Source organism: Malaclemys terrapin, chromosome 11 (genome assembly GCF_027887155.1).
Source record: "Malaclemys terrapin pileata isolate rMalTer1 chromosome 11, rMalTer1.hap1, whole genome shotgun sequence".
NCBI lineage: Eukaryota > Metazoa > Chordata > Testudines > Emydidae > Malaclemys > Malaclemys terrapin.
In genome coordinates this window covers 43133-63366 of record NC_071515.1, presented here as the reverse complement: position 1 = coordinate 63366, position 20234 = coordinate 43133, and the positions used below count along the sequence as shown (strand labels likewise).

At 52.7% G+C, this 20234-nt stretch overlaps 1 long non-coding RNA gene across 2 annotated transcripts; it reads left to right on the top strand.

Moving 5' to 3' along the window:
• The first annotated feature begins 2063 nt into the window (after nt 1-2063).
• Nucleotides 2064-7281, top strand: LOC128845709 (uncharacterized). 2 transcript variants are annotated; one of them, XR_008446709.1, is made up of 5 exons: nt 2064-2137; nt 2501-2619; nt 3719-3861; nt 5004-5073; nt 6959-7281. It is a non-coding gene; the product is annotated as an uncharacterized LOC128845709 (long non-coding RNA). The 2 variants fall into 2 exon arrangements; XR_008446708.1 differs by lacking the exon at nt 6959-7281 and having other exon boundaries at nt 5004-5326.
• The last annotated feature ends 12953 nt before the right edge of the window (nt 7282-20234 follow it).

The window sequence follows — 20234 nt, the reverse complement described above, 5'->3', positions numbered from 1 at the left end:
ATGCAGGAAATGCTCTGTGCATTACCCCGCGTGGCCACACAGTGTCTCTGTTGCTCCTTGAAGGAAATGCTGTGTGCATTACCCCACGTGGCCCCACAGTGTCACTGTTGCTCCATGTAGAAAATGCTCTGTGCATTACCCCGCGTGGTCACACAGTGTCACTGTTGCTCCATGTAGAAAATTCTCTGTGCATTACCCCACGTGGCCACACAGTGTCACTGTTGCTCCATGAAGGAAATGCTCCGTGCATTGCCTTGGATGGCCACACAGTGTCACTGTTGCTCCATGTAGAAAATGCTCTGTGCATTACCCCACTTGGCCACACAGTGTCACTGTTGTTCGATGCAGAAAATGCTCTGTGCATTACCCCGCGTGGCCACACAGTGTCACTGTTGCTCCATGTAGAAAATGCTCTGTGCATTATCTTCGATGGCCACACAGTGTCACTGTTGCTCCATGTAGAAAATGCTCTGTGCATTACCCCGCGTGGCCACGCAGTGTCACTGTTGCTCCTTGAAGGAAATGCTCTTTGCATTATCTTCGATGGCCACACAGTGTCACTGTTGCTCCATGTAGAAAATGCTCTGTGCATTACCCCTCCTGGCCACACAGTGTCACTGTTGCTCCATGTAGAAAATGCTCTGTGCATTACCCCACGTGGCCACACAGTGTCACTGTTGTTCGATGCAGAAAATGCTCTGTGCATTACCCCGCGTGGCCACACAGTGTCACTGTTGCTCCTTGAAGGAAATGCTCTGTGCATTACCCCACGTGGCCACACAGTGTCACTGTTGCTCCATGAAGGAAATTCTCCGTGCATTACTTTGGATGGCCACACAGTGTCACTGTTGCTCCATGTAGAAAATGCTCTGTGCATTACCCCATGTGGCCACACAGTGTCACTGTTGTTCGATTCAGAAAATGCTCTGTGCATTACCCCGCAAGGCCATACGGTGTCACTGTTGTTCCTTAAGGAAATGCTTGTACATTACCCCGTGTGGCCAGAAAGTGTCACATTTGCTCCATGCAGTCGATGCATGCGGGCAGTGGACCCCATGCGTCCCCCGGCTCCTTCCTCGCTGCGCTCAGGCTTTGCGGCTCCCGGGAGTGTGAGCTGCCACCATTGCTGCCACTCCGAAGAGCAGGCTCCGGGCCCCGCGCCCGGCAGTGGCTCACATGCCCGGGAGCCACAGACCCCGAGCACAGCAAGGGGGGAACTGGGGGGCGCATGGGGGCCTCTGCCCGCATGCATCTGCTGCAGCTGCTGGCGCCCCCGGGGGGGCCGCCTGTCCGCACCCTGGGCAGGAGGGGCAAGGGGCATGGCTGCTCCCCACTAGCGGCGCTGCCCCCTTTGCAGGGCTCCTCCCCCCCGCGCCGCACCAGCTCCTCCATGGTGGGGGCTCGCTGCCCCCCGCAAGCCGATGTTCTGGCTCTCTGGTGTCTCCGAAAGGCGGTTCCTCCCTGCCAAGCCAGGTCACCGATTTTTGGCACCCCTTAGGGCCATCCTTAGGATTTATGGGTCCCTATGCATTATTATTAAACTGGTGCCCCTATGACTGACGGCAGCCTGAGCTTGCAGCCTGGCGGGGGCGGAAGGACAAAGCAGAAAGAATAATGTCACCGCTGCTCCAGGAGAAACACAGTCTGTATGTTACCCTGCCTGCCCACCGGATGGCATTGATGGTCCAAGGCAGACAGCCCAGACATTACCCCGGCTGGCCACCGAATATCAGTGCAGCGCTGTGGTGGGGAAATGATATCTGCCTTACCCTGAGTGGCCACGTAGTGTCTGTGTTGCTCCACGAGGGAAATGCTTTGTGCTTTGCCGCGAGTGGCCACCAAGTGTCACTGCTGCTGCATGGGGGACATGCTCTGTGCATTGCCGTGATTGGCCACTGGGTGTCATTGTTGCTCCAGGGCAACTACATTCTGAAAAATACACCAGGTGACCTCTAAGATACATGTGTGGTAAAGGCTGAGTACAGATGTCTGCTTCCCTTTAGGTGGGGTTCGGTTTGTAATAAAAGTTTTCATCCTTGTTCTGGGTGCAGAGGGAGAATTTTCTATATTGGGAGCAGCTGATCTTCCTGGACAGGGAGGAGCATGTTCACCTGAGCAGAGGCCTGGAACCGGAAAGGTGAGTACTGGTGCTGAGTTTGTCTTTCTTCCTATGTGTCTCTCTCTGAGCTCTCATATGTTGGCCAACAGACTCTCTCTCTCCCCTTGTCCTGTCTCCTTGCATAGAACGTGGGCAATGGTGCATGCTCACAGGCTTGGTCTGGGGCGTCTGCAACCCACTGGGGCATTGGGAGGGGGAAGAGGAGCATGATGGTACGAGATCCTCCATTGGTAGTGGTGGGGGTGACTGTGGGAGTTGACTGTCACTGTTCATCAAGTGGGGCTGATGTACAGTGGATGGGAGAGGGAGGGCAGTATCTCGTACACCAATAGACCTTTGGGCAGTGATGGCTCCTGCTTGGATTATATGCTGTGTTTGCAGAGGAATCGCCCAGGACCCCAGCCAGAGGAGAAACTGGAAGAAGTGAACCTGAGCAGCCTGGACATCCTTGTAAGCAGAGATGAACAGTCCACCGCTTTCTGTCTTCTCCATGACTGTCTGTGAGTGAACAATTATGGCACTCTATTCCTCATCCGTACCACTCTAGTTTTCTTCCACCATTCTCCTGTTGCTCTCTGGCCCTGCTGTATCACAGCACGCAGTGTCACTGTTGCTCCTTAAGGAAATGCTCTGTGCATTACCCCAGGTGTCCACCCAGTGCCACTGTTGCTCCATGGGGGAAATGCTTTGTGCATTACCTGGATTAGCCACCCAGTGTCACTGTTGCTTTATTTGGGAAATGCTCTGTGCAACTATACAGAGTGTCCACCCGGTGTCAATATTGCTCCATGAAGGAAATGCTCTGTGATTACCCGGGGTGGCCACGCAGTCTCATTTTTGCTTCATGAGAGAAATGTTCTGTACAATTACACTGAGTGGCCACCGGGCATCACTGCTGTTCCACAGGGGAAAAGCTCTGTCCATTTCCCCGATTGACCATCTAGTGTCTCTGTTGCTCCATGAAAGAAATGCTCTGTGCAGTCGTCCAACTGGCCGCCCAATATCACTGCTGCTTCTTAAGGGATTACTCTGAGGGTACTGCAGATGACAACACAGTGTCACTGTTGACAATGGGGGAAATTCTTTGTGCATTACCCCTTGTGGCCACCAAGTTAGTCTTGCTCCCTGAAATGCTTTGTGAATTACCTGGATTAGCCACCAAGTGTCACTGTTGCTCCCTTTGGAACTACTTTGTGCATTACCGCGAGTGGCCACCAGGTGCCACTCCTGCTCCCTGAAATGTTTTCTTTATTACCTGGATTAGCCAACAGGTGTCACTGTTGCTCCAGTAGGGTAAGGCTTTGTGCATTACCTAAAGTGGCCACATGGTGTCATTATTACTTCATGTGGGAAATGCTCTGTGCAATTACACCGAGTGGCCACCTGGTGTCACTGTTACTGCCTAAGGGAAATGCTTTGTGCATTCCCCTGACGGGGCACCTGGTATCACTGTTGCTCCACTAGAGAAATGATCACTCAGTTTCTGTTCATCCAGTGGGGCTGATGTAGATGGGATGGGAGAGGGAGGCAGGGATGAGGGCAAGATTTCACACACCAATAGAGATTTGTGTAGTGATGGCTCATGCTTGGCTTTTGCAGCTGCGCTTGCAGAGGAATTGGCCAGGAGCCCCAGCCACAGGAGAAGCTGATACAAGTGGACCTGAGCAACCTGGACATCCTTCTAAGCAGATATGAACAGTCCTCAGGTTTCCGCCTCCCAGATAATTGGCTCTGAGTAAGAGGTCAGTGCTTTGAACTCCTCATGTGTGCTCTCTCTAGTTTCTTCACGGGCCGTGTGCTTCCTCGTTGGGTAGGGGCTCTGTGGTATCAAGGCTGCGGAGGGGTGTTGTTAAGGGGGCCAATACAGGGAGGAGAAAAGGGAAAGAGACCTGAACCCTGATTACAGGGCAGTCACCCTTTCGTTAGTAGGATATTCCTCCTTTACACAAGGCGGGGGAGGAGTCACCAGTGTGAAAAGATCTGGAAATGAACAGGTAAGGGAGGGATCCTGCTGAGTGTCCCCTTTCCAATCAATCCTCCATCCCTCAGCAACACCCTTCCCGACTTATCTCCTACCCAACCAAGAAAATGACAATTTCGTGCCCCCTAACCTTTAAAAGAAAAGACCCCTCTGACTTGTGACGCGGTCCTGTTAGTAGGGTTAGGTGCACCCACGTGCCGGCTCTGAATACCACCGCATCTACCTACAACATCTCAACATCAACACATTTCAGAAAGGACCGCCACATCAATCTCTTCAAAAGTAGCCCGAGGAATCTCCTCTCTCTATCACCAAAGAGACACAAGGCCAGGAATTCGGACACAACTAACGGAGCTGTCCGAATCCCTACAGTTGACCCTCATCAGTCTGACAATCCTTCTGACAGGGAGAGGTCAACGGCACAGGGCATTTTAAGGGCTAGGTCCTAAGGAGCTCAAACCCACAGAGACCTCAACCCTTTTTAAAGGGGGTTCGCTCCGCCTCAGCTATGGAAGGGATCCATAAAGCATTTTGGTTGGTAAGGAATGGACCTTGATCCTTGTTTACAGGGAGGTCCTTTTACCGGGCACCTGAAGGGCGATTAAGCCTGTGAGGAGAAGTGTGGAACCCGATCCCTCGGTACAGGGGTTCGGTGTGTGCTGTGTGTGCGGTGTGTGCAGCCGTTGGCCTTGGCTTTTTCTTCCCTTTTCCTGCAGTTTCTTTGGTGCTTGTGTCATCTTGTTCATTGTGTCCTTTGAGTTGCTAGAAAGAGAGAGGTGAAGCGGGTTAGGTGTGGCTCAGTAGAGAGCACGTGTACAAGGTCGATTCAGATGACATTGGCAAGGTACTCGGCCCTGCCGGAAATTACCCTAATTCCTTCTTTTCGGCACCGATCTCTTTCAGAACGGAGGAGAGCTTGCGGCAGAAGGCGGGTCCAGGTGGATGCAGAGGACGCGGGCTTTGACTTGGCTGAGTGCGTGAGTGAGGAGGGCACGGGACAGCTAGTAGGACAAACCCTGAACCCTCTCAAGAGGCTGGTTTCTAGAACTACCTTCCAAATGGCAGTGTTACCTTGTGAAAGACAGGGAAAGACCCACACCCTAGTTTGAGGGCGCTCACTTTGGACCTTGGCGTGAAGAGGGCCAATGTAGGGAGGAGAAAAGGGAAAGCGACCTGAACCCTGATTACAGGGCAGTCACCCTTTTTTTAGTAAAATATACCTCCTTTACACTGTTGGGGTGGGGGAGTCCTGAATGTGAAAAGATCTGGAAATGAACAGGTAAGGGAGGGATCCTGCTGAGTGTCCCCTTTCCAATCAATCCTCCATCCCTCAGCGACACCCTTCCCGACTTACCTCCTACCCCCCCAAGAAAATGACAACTTTGTGCCCCCTACCTTTACCAAAAAAGACCCCTCTGACTTGTGACGCGGTCCTGTTGGTAGGGTTAGGTGCACCCACGTGCCGGCTCTGAATACCACCGCATCTACCTACAACATCTCAACATCAACACATTTCAGAAAGGACCGCCACATCAATCTCTTCAAAGATAGCCCGAGGAATCTCCTCTCTTTATCACCAAAGAGACACAAGGCCAGGAATTCGGACACAACTAACGGAGCTGTCCGAATCCCTGCAGTTGGCGCTCGTCAGTCCGACAGTGTTCTTTCTTGTGCACAAGAAAACAAAGGGTGAAAGTTGTGGTTGGTTGAGCGGTGTAAATTGGGCAGGGCAAAAGGACTTGAGGAAGGATTACACGGAAGTGAGGGTCCGAAAGGAGCCCCCCAACTCCCCTGTTCATTTCCAGACTTTGTGACGTTTGCTTGGTTGGGCCATTTCTTGGCTTTTTTGAGAAAAGGGGCGAATTTTCCACGGCCTCCGCCATCCCCTTACAGCCGCCCCTTCGCCACACCATGTTCCATCTGACCGGGATAGGTCCCGAGTAAGATTTCACTTGAAATCTCAAAAAAGCCAAGTAGAAATCATTCTGTGGGAATTTACTGTGACTAAGAGAAACAGAAGTTCAACGCTTCTCAAGTGCTGGAGGGTCGGAGGGAGTCGCTAAGCCACAGGCACAGAAAGGCTCCCCTAGCTTAAGCGTGAGAGGTATAAGACCTTACACCCTGGTTACAGGGCAGTCATTTTGCCAGGCCTGTCAAAGTGACCTGTTAATTTGCATGGCAAAGGAGACCGAAACCCTCCTTACAGGGTGGTCCTTAAGCCTGGGGCCTTCCAATGGGCCAGAGCGAAAAGCACTGTAAAGGAGAGACCTCCGTTCCCTCAGAAATGAGTGGTGTCGTTGCCCAGCGAGTGCCAACGGCCCAAGAGGAGTTAGAAAGGGGAGACCTGCACCCTTCTGACAGGGAGAGGTCAACGGCACGGGGCATTTTAAGGGCTAGGTCCTAAGGAGCTCAAACCCACAGAGACCTCAACCCTTTTTAAAGGGGGTTCGCTCCGCCTCAGCTATGGAAGGGATCCATAAAGCATTTTGGTTGGTAAGGAATGGACCTTGATCCTTGTTTACAGGGAGGTCCTTTTACCGGGCACCTGAAGGGCGATTAAGCCTGTGAGGAGAAGTGTCGAACCCGATCCCTCGGTACAGGGGTTCGGTGTGTGCTGTGTGTGCGGTGTGTGCAGCCGTTGGCCTTGGCTTTTTCTTCCCTTTTCCTGCAGTTTCTTTGGTGCTTGTGTCATCTTGTTCATTGTGTCCTTTGAGTTGCTAGAAAGAGAGAGGTGAAGCGGGTTAGGTGTGGCTCAGTAGAGAGCACGTGTACAAGGTCGATTCAGATGACATTGGCAAGGTACTCGGCCCTGCCGGAAATTACCCTAATTCCTTCTTTTCGGCACCGATCTCTTTCAGAACGGAGGAGAGCTTGCGGCAGAAGGCGGGTCCAGGTGGATGCAGAGGACGCGGGCTTTGACTTGGCTGAGTGCGTGAGTGAGGAGGGCACGGGACAGCTAGTAGGACAAACCCTGAACCCTCTCAAGAGGCTGGTTTCTAGAACTACCTTCCAAATGGCAGTGTTACCTTGTGAAAGACAGGGAAAGACCCACACCCTAGTTTGAGGGCGCTCACTTTGGACCTTGGCGTGAAGAGGGCCAATGTAGGGAGGAGAAAAGGGAAAGCGACCTGAACCCTGATTACAGGGCAGTCACCCTTTTTTTAGTAAAATATACCTCCTTTACACTGTTGGGGTGGGGGAGTCCTGAATGTGAAAAGATCTGGAAATGAACAGGTAAGGGAGGGATCCTGCTGAGTGTCCCCTTTCCAATCAATCCTCCATCCCTCAGCGACACCCTTCCCGACTTACCTCCTACCCCACCAAGAAAATGACAACTTTGTGCCCCCTACCTTTACCAAAAAAGACCCCTCTGACTTGTGACGCGGTCCTGTTAGTAGGGTTAGGTGCACCCACGTGCCGGCTCTGAATACCACCGCATCTACCTACAACATCTCAACATCAACACATTTCAGAAAGGACCGCCACATCAATCTCTTCAAAGATAGCCCGAGGAATCTCCTCTCTTTATCACCAAAGAGACACAAGGCCAGGAATTCGGACACAACTAACGGAGCTGTCCGAATCCCTGCAGTTGGCGCTCGTCAGTCCGACAGTGTTCTTTCTTGTGCACAAGAAAACAAAGGGTGAAAGTTGTGGTTGGTTGAGCGGTGTAAATTGGGCAGGGCAAAAGGACTTGAGGAAGGATTACACGGAAGTGAGGGTCCGAAAGGAGCCCCCCAACTCCCCTGTTCATTTCCAGACTTTGTGACGTTTGCTTGGTTGGGCCATTTCTTGGCTTTTTTGAGAAAAAGGGCGAATTTTCCACGGCCTCCGCCATCCCCTTACAGCCGCCCCTTCGCCACACCATGTTCCATCTGACCGGGATAGGTCCCGAGTAAGATTTCACTTCAAATCTCAAAAAAGCCAAGTAGAAATCATTCTGTGGGAATTTACTGTGACTAAGAGAAACAGAAGTTCAACCCTTCTCAAGTGCTGGAGGGTCGGAGGGAGTCGCTAAGCCACAGGCACAGAAAGGCTCCCCTAGCTTAAGCGTGAGAGATATAAGACCTTACACCCTGGTTACAGGGCAGTCATTTTGCCAGGCCTGTCAAAGTGACCTGTTAATTTGCATGGCAAAGGAGACCGAAACCCTCCTTACAGGGTGGTCCTTAAGCCTGGGGCCTTCCAATGGGCCAGAGCGAAAAGCACTGTAAAGGAGAGACCTCCGTTCCCTCAGAAATGAGTGGTGTCGTTGCCCAGCGAGTGCCAACGGCCCAAGAGGAGTTGGAAAGGGGAGACCTGCACCCTTCTGACAGGGAGAGGTCAACGGCACGGGGCATTTTAAGGGCTAGGTCCTAAGGAGCTCAAACCCACAGAGACCTCAACCCTTTTTAAAGGGGGTTCGCTCCGCCTCAGCTATGGAAGGGATCCATAAAGCATTTTGGTTGGTAAGGAATGGACCTTGATCCTTGTTTACAGGGAGGTCCTTTTACCGGGCACCTGAAGGGCGATTAAGCCTGTGAGGAGAAGTGTCGAACCCGATCCCTCGGTACAGGGGTGCGGTGTGTGCTGTGTGTGCGGTGTGTGCAGCCGTTGGCCGTGGCTTTTTCTTCCCTTTTCCTGCAGTTTCTTTGGTGCTTGTGTCATCTTGTTCATTTTGTCCTTTGAGTTGCTAGAAAGAGAGAGGTGAAGCGGGTTAGGTGTGGCTCAGTAGAGAGCACGTGTACAAGGTCGATTCAGATGACATTGGCAAGGTACTCGGCCCTGCCGGAAATTACCCTAATTCCTTCTTTTCGGCACCGATCTCTTTCAGAACGGAGGAGAGCTTGCGGCAGAAGGCGGGTCCAGGTGGATGCAGAGGACGCGGGCTTTGACTTGGCTGAGTGCGTGAGTGAGGAGGGCACGGGACAGCTAGTAGGACAAACCCTGAACCCTCTCAAGAGGCTGGTTTCTAGAACTACCTTCCAAATGGCAGTGTTACCTTGTGAAAGACAGGGAAAGACCCACACCCTAGTTAGAGGGCGCTCACTTTGGACCTTGGCGTGAAAAGGGCCAATGTAGGGAGGAGAAAAGGGAAAGCGACCTGAACCCTGATTACAGGGCAGTCACCCTTTTTTTAGTAAAATATACCTCCTTTACACTGTTGGGGTGGGGGAGTCCTGAATGTGAAAAGATCTGGAAATGAACAGGTAAGGGAGGGATCCTGCTGAGTGTCCCCTTTCCAATCAATCCTCCATCCCTCAGCGACACCCTTCCCGACTTACCTCCTACCCCACCAAGAAAATGACAACTTTGTGCCCCCTACCTTTACCAAAAAAGACCCCTCTGACTTGTGACGCGGTCCTGTTAGTAGGGTTAGGTGCACCCACGTGCCGGCTCTGAATACCACCGCATCTACCTACAACATCTCAACATCAACACATTTCAGAAAGGACCGCCACATCAATCTCTTCAAAGATAGCCCGAGGAATCTCCTCTCTTTATCACCAAAGAGACACAAGGCCAGGAATTCGGACACAACTAACGGAGCTGTCCGAATCCCTGCAGTTGGCGCTCGTCAGTCCGACAGTGTTCTTTCTTGTGCACAAGAAAACAAAGGGTGAAAGTTGTGGTTGGTTGAGCGGTGTAAATTGGGCAGGGCAAAAGGACTTGAGGAAGGATTACACGGAAGTGAGGGTCCGAAAGGAGCCCCCCAACTCCCCTGTTCATTTCCAGACTTTGTGACGTTTGCTTGGTTGGGCCATTTCTTGGCTTTTTTGAGAAAAAGGGCGAATTTTCCACGGCCTCCGCCATCCCCTTACAGCCGCCCCTTCGCCACACCATGTTCCATCTGACCGGGATAGGTCCCGAGTAAGATTTCACTTCAAATCTCAAAAAAGCCAAGTAGAAATCATTCTGTGGGAATTTACTGTGACTAAGAGAAACAGAAGTTCAACCCTTCTCAAGTGCTGGAGGGTCGGAGGGAGTCGCTAAGCCACAGGCACAGAAAGGCTCCCCTAGCTTAAGCGTGAGAGGTATAAGACCTTACACCCTGGTTACAGGGCAGTCATTTTGCCAGGCCTGTCAAAGTGACCTGTTAATTTGCATGGCAAAGGAGACCGAAACCCTCCTTACAGGGTGGTCCTTAAGCCTGGGGCCTTCCAATGGGCCAGAGCGAAAAGCACTGTAAAGGAGAGACCTCCGTTCCCTCAGAAATGAGTGGTGTTGTTGCCCAGCGAGTGCCAACGGCCCAAGAGGAGTTAGAAAGGGGAGACCTGCACCCTTCTGACAGGGAGAGGTCAACGGCACGGGGCATTTTAAGGGCTAGGTCCTAAGGAGCTCAAACCCACAGAGACCTCAACCCTTTTTAAAGGGGGTTCGCTCCGCCTCAGCTATGGAAGGGATCCATAAAGCATTTTGGTTGGTAAGGAATGGACCTTGATCCTTGTTTACAGGGAGGTCCTTTTACCGGGCACCTGAAGGGCGATTAAGCCTGTGAGGAGAAGTGTCGAACCCGATCCCTCGGTACAGGGGTTCGGTGTGTGCTGTGTGTGCGGTGTGTGCAGCCGTTGGCCTTGGCTTTTTCTTCCCTTTTCCTGCAGTTTCTTTGGTGCTTGTGTCATCTTGTTCATTTTGTCCTTTGAGTTGCTAGAAAGAGAGAGGTGAAGCGGGTTAGGTGTGGCTCAGTAGAGAGCACGTGTACAAGGTCGATTCAGATGACATTGGCAAGGTACTCGGCCCTGCCGGAAATTACCCTAATTCCTTCTTTTCGGCACCGATCTCTTTCAGAACGGAGGAGAGCTTGCGGCAGAAGGCGGGTCCAGGTGGATGCAGAGGACGCGGGCTTTGACTTGGCTGAGTGCGTGAGTGAGGAGGGCACGGGACAGCTAGTAGGACAAACCCTGAACCCTCTCAAGAGGCTGGTTTCTAGAACTACCTTCCAAATGGCAGTGTTACCTTGTGAAAGACAGGGAAAGACCCACACCCTAGTTAGAGGGCGCTCACTTTGGACCTTGGCGTGAAAAGGGCCAATGTAGGGAGGAGAAAAGGGAAAGCGACCTGAACCCTGATTACAGGGCAGTCACCCTTTTTTTAGTAAAATATACCTCCTTTACACTGTTGGGGTGGGGGAGTCCTGAATGTGAAAAGATCTGGAAATGAACAGGTAAGGGAGGGATCCTGCTGAGTGTCCCCTTTCCAATCAATCCTCCATCCCTCAGCGACACCCTTCCCGACTTACCTCCTACCCCACCAAGAAAATGACAACTTTGTGCCCCCTACCTTTACCAAAAAAGACCCCTCTGACTTGTGACGCGGTCCTGTTAGTAGGGTTAGGTGCACCCACGTGCCGGCTCTGAATACCACCGCATCTACCTACAACATCTCAACATCAACACATTTCAGAAAGGACCGCCACATCAATCTCTTCAAAGATAGCCCGAGGAATCTCCTCTCTTTATCACCAAAGAGACACAAGGCCAGGAATTCGGACACAACTAACGGAGCTGTCCGAATCCCTGCAGTTGGCGCTCGTCAGTCCGACAGTGTTCTTTCTTGTGCACAAGAAAACAAAGGGTGAAAGTTGTGGTTGGTTGAGCGGTGTAAATTGGGCAGGGCAAAAGGACTTGAGGAAGGATTACACGGAAGTGAGGGTCCGAAAGGAGCCCCCCAACTCCCCTGTTCATTTCCAGACTTTGTGACGTTTGCTTGGTTGGGCCATTTCTTGGCTTTTTTGAGAAAAGGGGCGAATTTTCCACGGCCTCCGCCATCCCCTTACAGCCGCCCCTTCGCCACACCATGTTCCATCTGACCGGGATAGGTCCCGAGTAAGATTTCACTTCAAATCTCAAAAAAGCCAAGTAGAAATCATTCTGTGGGAATTTACTGTGACTAAGAGAAACAGAAGTTCAACCCTTCTCAAGTGCTGGAGGGTCGGAGGGAGTCGCTAAGCCACAGGCACAGAAAGGCTCCCCTAGCTTAAGCGTGAGAGGTAGAAGACCTTACGCCCTGGTTACAGGGCAGTCGTTTCGCCGGGCGTGTCAAAATGACCTGTGGCTTAATTTGCATGGCAAAGGAGACCGAAACCCTCCTTACACGGAAGTGAGGGTTCGAAAGGCGCCCCCCACCTCCTCGGTTCATTTCCAGACGTTGGGCCATTTCTTGGCTTTTTTGAGAAAAGGGGCGAATTTTCCATGGCCCCCGCCATGTCCTTACATCCGCCCCTTCGCCACACCATGTTCCATCTCACTGGGATAGGTCCCAAGTAAGATTTCACTTCAAATCTCAAAAAAGCCAAGTAGAAATCATTCTGTGGGAATTTACTGTGACTAAGAGAAACAGAAGTTCAACCCTTCTCAAGAGGTGGAGGGTCGGGGGGAGTCACTCAGCCACAGATTCAACAAGGCTCCCCTAGTTTAGGTGTCGCTCATGAGACAGCAGGATTACAAGGTAATCTCCCGGTGTGGAAATTACCCTAATTCCTAGTTTTCAGCACTTGTGTGTTGTAGAAATTAGGAGAGCTTTCACGAGAACTCAGCACCTTCTTCCTAGTCAACACAAACTGCTTGAGGTTTCCTGCTTAGCCTCTTTTTCCGGGTTAGCTCAAGCCTGCACACACATTTGCCCCCTAGGGCCATTTGTCTAGTGAGTGCAAGCTGCTTTAGGAGTTTGCTACCCAGTACTTTTTGTAATATCAGTAGAAGAGTCTGTTCCCCTTTCCTTTCCATGTCTGTTCTCCAGTAAGGGTATCATCTACAGGGTTATCTGCCCAGTAACTCCTGCCCAGTCCTTGAGGTTGGCTTCCATGGTTTTTGACCTAGCACCTTCTGCCCAATCAACCGGTGCTGCTTCAGTGATTTTTCTGCCCAGCACCTCCTGACAAATCAGCAAAACACACCTCTGGGCTTCCCTCCCAACACCGCCTACCCAGTCAGCGCTAACCCCCTCAGTGACTTTTCCTGCCCAACACCTCCTGCCCTGTCAGCAAAACCCACCTCAGGGCTTTCCTGCTCAGCACTTCCTACCTAGTCAGTGCCAGCCCTCTCAGTGATTTTCCAGCCCAACATCTCCCACCCAGTCAGCAAAACGCACCTCTGGCCTTTTCCTCCCAACACCTCCTACCCACTCAGGAGGAGCCACTTCAGTGATTTTCCCACTCAGAGCCTCCTGCCCAGTCAGTGTCAGCCCCCCCGTGATTTTCCTATCCAGCGCCTCCTGCCTAGTCAGCACCAGCCACCTCAGTGACCTTTCCTGCCCAGCGCCTACTACCCAGTCAGCGTGACCTCTCTTAGTGGTCTTCCCAACCAACACCTCTAACTCAGTCTGCCCAACCCGCCTCTGGACTTTCTCTCCCAACACCACCTACCTAGTCAGCCCCAAACCCCTCAGAGACTTTTCCCGCCCTGTGCCTCCTACCCTGTCAGTGCGAGCTGCCTCAGTGATTTTCCTGCCCAGCACCTCCTGCCCAATCAGCAAAACCCACTTCAGGGCTTTCCCGCCCAGCGCTTCCTACCCAGTCAGCACCAGCTGCCTCAGTGATTTTCCCACTCAGAGCCTCCTGCCCAGTCAATGCCAGCCCGCTCACTGACTTTTCCTACCCAGCACCTCCTACCGAATCAGCATGAGCCGCCTCAGTGATTTTCCTGCCCAGTGCCTCCTACCCTGTCAGCGCCAGTCACCTGCAGTGAATTTTCCCTTTCAGCACCTCCTACCTAGTCACCGCCAACCCCCTCAGAGATTTTCCAGCCCAACTCCTCCCACCCAGTCAGCAAAACCAACCTCTGGGCTTTCCCTCCCAACACCTCCTACCCAGTCAGCTCCAGCCGCCTCAGTGATTTTCCCGCCCAGTGCCTCCTCCCCCATCAGCAAAACCCACCTCAGGGCTTTCCTGCCCAGCGCTTCCTACCTAGTCACCACCAGCCCCCTCAGTGATTTTCCAGCCCAACACCTCCCACCCAGTCAGCAAAACCCACCTCTGGGCTTTCCCTCCCAACACCTCCTACCGAGTCAGCTCCAGCCTCCTCAGTGATTTTCCCACTCAGAGACTTCTGCCCAGTCAGTGCCAGCCCCTCAAAGATTTTTCCATCCAGCGCCTCATACCCAGTCAGCACGACCCACCTCTGTACTTTCCCTCCCAACATCTTCTGCCCAGTCAGCGCCAGCCACCTCAGTGACTTTTCCCGCCCAGCGCCTCCTATCCAGTCAGTGCAAGGTGCCTCAGTGATTTCCCCGCCCACCACCTCCTGCCCAATCAGCAAAACCCACCTCTGGGCTTTCCCTCCCAACTCCTCCTACCCAGTCAGCACCAACCCCCTCAGAGACTTTTCCCGCCCTGCGCCTCCTACCCTGTCAGCGCGAGCTGCCTAAGTGATTTTCCTGCCCAGCACCTCCTGCCCAATCAGCAAAACCCACCTCAGGACTTTCACGCCCAGCGCTTCCTCCCTAGTCAGCACCAGCCCCCTCAGTGATTTTCTAGCACAACACCTCCCAGCCAGTCAGTGCAACCCACCTCTGGGCTTTCCCTCCCAACATCTCCTACCCAGTCACCTCCAGCCGCCTCAGTGATTTTCCCGCCCAGCGCCTCCTACCCTGTCAGCGCGAGCCACCTCCAGTGATTTTCCTGCCCAGCACCTCCTCCCCAGTCAGCAAAACTCACCTCAGGGCTTTCACGCCCAGCGCTTCCTACCGAGTCAGCACCAGCCCCCTCAGTGATTTTCCAGCCCAACACCTCCCACCCAGTCAGCAAAACCAACCTCTGGGCTTTCCCTCCCAACACCTCCTACTCAGTCAGCAAGAGCCACCTCAGTGATTTTCCCACTCAGAGACTCTTGCCCAGTCAGCACTATTCCCCTCAGTGACTTTTCCCGCCCAGCACCACCTACCGAATCAGCACCAGCCGTCTCAGTGACCTTTTCTGCCCAGCACCTACTACCCAGTCAGCGTGAGCTGCCTTAGTGATCTTCCAAACCAACACCTCTTACTCAGTCTGCGCAACCCACCTCTGGGCTTTCCCTCCCAACTCCTCCTACCCAGTCAGCACCACCCACTCAGAGACTTTTCCTGCCCAGCACCTCCTCCCCAATCAGCAAAACCCACCTCAGGGCTTTCACGCCCAGCGCTTCCTACCTAGTCAGCACCAGCCCCCTCAGTGATTTTCTAGCACAACACCTCCCAGCCAGTCAGCGCAACCCACCTCTGGGCTTTCCCTCCCAACACCTCCAACCCTGTCAGCAAGAGCTACCACAGTGATTTTCCCACTCAGAGACTCCTGCCCCAGTCAGTGCCAGCCCCTCAAAGATTTTCCCATCCAGCGCCTCATACCCAGTCAGCACGACCCACCTCTGTACTTTCCCTCCCAACATCTTCTGCCCAGTCAGCGCCAGCCACCTCAGTGATTTCCCCGCCCACCACCTCCTGCCCAATTTGCAAAACCCACCTCTGGGCTTTCCCTCCCAACTCCTCCTACCAGTCAGGGCCAGCCGCCTCAGTGATTTTCCCACCCAGCGCCTCCTACCCTGTCAGCGCCAGTCACCTGCAGTGACTTTTCCCGCTCAGCACCTCCTACCTAGTCAGCGCCATCCCCCTCAGTGATTTTTCAGCCCAACTCCTCCCACCCAGTCAGCAAAACCCACCTCTGGGCTTTCCCTCCCAACACCTCCTACCCAGTCACCAAGAGCCACCTCAGTGATTTTCCCACTCAGAGCCTCCTGCCCAGTCAGCGGCAGCCCCCCCTCAGTGACTTTCCCACCCAGCACCACCTACCGAATCAGCGCGAGCTCCAGCTCAATCAGCGCAACCCATCTCTGGGCTTTCCCTCCCAACACCTCCTACCCAGTCAGCTCCAGCCGCCTCAGTGATTTTCCCACCCAGCGCCTCCTACCCTGTCAGCGCGAGCCACCTCCAGTGATTTTCCTGCCCAGCACCTCCTCCCCAATCAGCAAAACCCACCTCAGGGCTTTCACGCCCAGCGCTTCCTACCTAGTCAGCACCAGCCTCCTCAGTGATTTTCCAGCCCAACACCTCCTACCCAGTCAGCTCCAGCCGCCTCAGTGATTTTCCCGCCCAGCGCCTCCTACCCTGTCAGCGCTAACCCCCTCAGTGATTTTCCAGCCCAACACCTCCCACTCAGTCAGCAAAACCCACCTCTGGGCTTTCCCTCCCAACATCTCCAACCCTGTCAGCAAGAGCCACCACAGTGATTTTCCCACTCAGAGACTCCTGCCCAGTCAGTGCCAGCCCCTCAAAGATTTTTCCATCCAGCGCCTCATACCCAGTCAGCACGACCCACCTCTGGGCTTTGCCTCCCAACACTACCTGCCCAGTCAGTGCCAGCCTCTTCAGTGACCTTTCCCGCCCAACACCTCCCACCCTGTCAGCTGGATCCACCTCCAAGTCTCTGGAGATGAAGCAGAGATGAAGCAGAGACAGGCTGGATCACTGCCCGCCAGCTGCTTGCTTGCTTGCTCACTCAGCTGCCCAGCCCAACACTCATGAACCTTTTAAAGAATTTCCACGCAGCATGCAGGCACTTCACCCTGTGACTGATCCTTTTTATTGCCAGCTAACTAGCCTCCTGTTTGTGTAGTTCCCCCTTTGGAAAGGGATTGCATAGTTGGGGATATTGCTCAGCTACATTCACCTTTTGGACCAGATCATTTGCTACGCTTAGGACTACGGCTGTCGATTAGTCTAAGTTAACGCAAGCGATTAACGCAAAACAAATTAACTAGATTAATTTCAGTCCATTCAGTCCTACTTCTTGTTCAGCGAAACTCTAGACAAACAAGTTTGTTTACATTTACGGGAGATAATGCTGCCTGCTTCTTATTTACAATGTCACTTGAAAGTGAGAACTGGCGTTCATATGGCACTGTTGTAGCTAATGTTGCAAGGTATTTACATACCAGATACGCTAAACATTTGCATGGCCTTTCATGCTTTGACTTGTAGGCTCTAAAAGTTTACATTGTTTTGTGCAGTTATGTAAAAAAAAAATTCTACATTTGTAAGTTGCACTTTCACAATAAAGAAATTGCACTACAGTACTTGTATGAGGTGAATTGAAAACTACTATTTCTTTTATCTGTTTACAATGCAAATAATTGTAATCAAAAGTAATATAAGGTGAGCACTGTACACTTTGCATTCTGTATTGTAACTGAAATCAATATATTTGGAAATGTAGCTCAGCTCTGAATGTTAGGGCCTAGATGACTGAGGGGCAGGAAGCCAGGCAGTGCAGTTTCCTACATTAGTGTACATTAAAGTGCTGTTGTAGGAGACATTTCTAGTCTAAAAACATAAGCAGGAACGGATTTTGGCTAAGGAATGTCAGCGGAGAAAGGCTGTATCTGGAGGGTTGGGGCAGGGGAGAATCCACCGGGTCTGATCCTGCTGCCATTGAAACCAATTGGAGCTTTGCTGCTGAGTCCAGCTGGAGCAGGAATGGGCCCAAAGTTAGCTGCTTTGTCCAGGCCTGGCTCTTTTGTATGCATATGATTCTCACTGAGAGCCATGGAGTGCAGGAGGGGATGGCTGTGGGGACTGGACCACCTGGTGTGAACTCTCCAGGACTCTTTGGTAAATGACAGCATGGGCCCAGCCCTTCACTCTATGATGGCCTCTAAGCTCCCTGCTGTAGCTATTTCCAGTGAGCCTGCTATTGGCGGCAGATAGCTGGAGAAGCTGAGCTCCATACACCGTACAGTATTCTGTGTGGGGCTTCAAGGTGAGTTCTTAGAGCAGCAGGACCTGCCAGAGAGAGTTTTTTCTGCAAGAGGATGGGGTTTTCCTTGGAAGTCCTTAGAGAAATATCCCTTCCCCCAGCCTTCCCTGTTCTACAATCTGCTACTTAGCCGGTCAGCTGTTACCCTGACCCCCAGATGTGGCTGCATTTCAGCAGTGCTCTTTTTGTAGGGTTGGAACGCATTTGGGGATAAAAGGTGCTATAAAAATACAGGAGGAGTTACAGCTCTGGGCCCAGTGGGGTAAGACCAGGGATGCTGGGTGACCTTGGCAGTGCAGTTGCCAGCATTGTATTGCTCAAAAACCAGATTTTTGTTGCTGTTTTTGCATGTTCCATTTTGCAGTTGATACGTCTGTATTTCCAGCTCAATGGGCAATCGGTTTACTGGCTGATGTGGTGCCAAGTTGCTCTGTACATCTTTAGACCACTGCAGGCTGCAATCTGTCAGGGGCTTTTTGGACAAGCATATGCTTTTCTACTTATTATGCTGATCTAGTGCTCATTAATCCAGTCATCTAACTCCAAGGAGCTGACAAAGTCAGCCCTGCTCAGCCTGATGACCGGTCCGCCTTCCCCTCGAAGGAGGAGGACCCAGCTAGGCTAGATTGCACCAGGGCAGAGGCAATGCATTGTCTGCCCTGCAAGCACATTCAGGCAATGGCAGAGCAGGGTGCGAATCTCCCAAAGATGGTCAGGGGCACACTGCTGTGTGCTGGGCATAGCTATCTGCAGCTGTGCTCGGGCTGCTGGGCTGCCCGATCTTCTGGGCAGGGACCATGAATATAAGAACGGCCATACTGGGTCACACCAAAGGTCCATCTAGCCCAGTATCCTGTCTGCCGACAGTGGCCAATGCCAGGTGCCCCCGAGGGAATGAACAGAACAGTGGATCAAGTGATCCATCCCCTGTTGCCCGTTCAAAGCTTCTGGCAAACAGAGGCTAGGGACATCCCTGCCCATTGTGGCTAATAGCCATTGATGGACCTATCCTCCATGAATGTATTTAGCTCTTTTTTGAACCCTGTTATAGTCTTGGCCTTCACAACATCCCCTGGCAAGGAGTTCCACAGGCTGACTGTGCGTTGTGTGAAAAAATACTTCCTTGTGTTTGTTTTAAACCTGCTGCCTATTAATTTCATTTGGTGACCCCTAGTTCTTGTGTTATGAGAAGGAGTAAATAACACCTGGCATGATTTTATAGACCTCTGTCATATCCCCCCTTAGTTGTCTCTTTTCCAGGGGCCTTTGGTTTGTCCATGCTCTCAGGAGGTGTGTGCGAGTCATGTGGGGGGATCAGGTTGTGATCCAGTGCTGTGAGAACTTGTGGCACCATGCAGTCCTGCATCAAGAGATGTCCCCTGCGCTGGGAGGTGTTTGAGGAAGCTGAGGTGTAAAGGAGACAGGCTTGTGAGCCTTGTGGGCTTCCCGCTGCAGAGGGGCCCTTGAGTTATAAGAACCAGGCGAGGAGATGGCACAGGGAGAAGAGAAGGAGCTTTGGAAATGGGATAGGAGCCAGAGAGCCAGGCACCAGGAATCATTGTCTCCAGCATTAACATGGGAGAGCTTTGCCAGCCAGGGGTGTGAGGCAGAGGGAGATGGTGATAGCAAGTGCCTCTGGGGAGGGAAGGTTTGCAGGGAAGGGTGAGCCCCAAGAACTAGGAGGACACAGACTGACACCACTTCATCCTCACTGCTTGGCGAGGGGGAGTGCTGACATGAGCTCTCTGTCAAGGGCTTTCTTGGGGGCTTGGTTCCACGTAGCAACCAGCCTTCAGCTGTGGCAAGGAGGGGACCAGGCATCTGCTCCTGGTGGATGAACAGGGGCTGGAGAATAATTAGGGGCTGGAAATTTCCAGAATAACCTCAACATTGAGCCTGTTACCAGCGCGAGGTAACCGACCCCTTTGTGCTGACAATACGGGAGAGGGACAGCGGTTCCGGAGCAGAACCAGGAGTTGTACGTGGGACTCCCAACTTCTGTTCCCAGCTTACTCGCTGTGAGCATCCAGCAGGTCTCGTCTCTCTGGGCCTCAGTTTCCTCCTGTGCTATATGGGGAGAAAATTATCCACTTGCTGTGGGGGTCAGGTGCAAGGGGCTAGAGCAGGGCCAAGCGCTGCTGTTCTAGGATAGAACTAAGGTTAGCCCCATGCGGCCAGGGGTCGGGGGTAGGACGGGTGCCAACAGCCTCCACACCAAGGGGCCGGGGGAGTTAGGGAGTTTGTGGGGGGAGCTCCTGTCTCTTGGGAGATGGGGCCATTGCGATGGTTCTTTGAAGTTCCCAGGCCCAGAAGAGGATCAATCCCAGCCAGGGACGAACGTCTCTTGGGTCCAAAGTTTCTGCCTTCTGTTTGTGCTGGGGCTGCACGTGCCCTTGTTGGCATCAACCCCAGCACAGTGCAGCCGAGCCGCC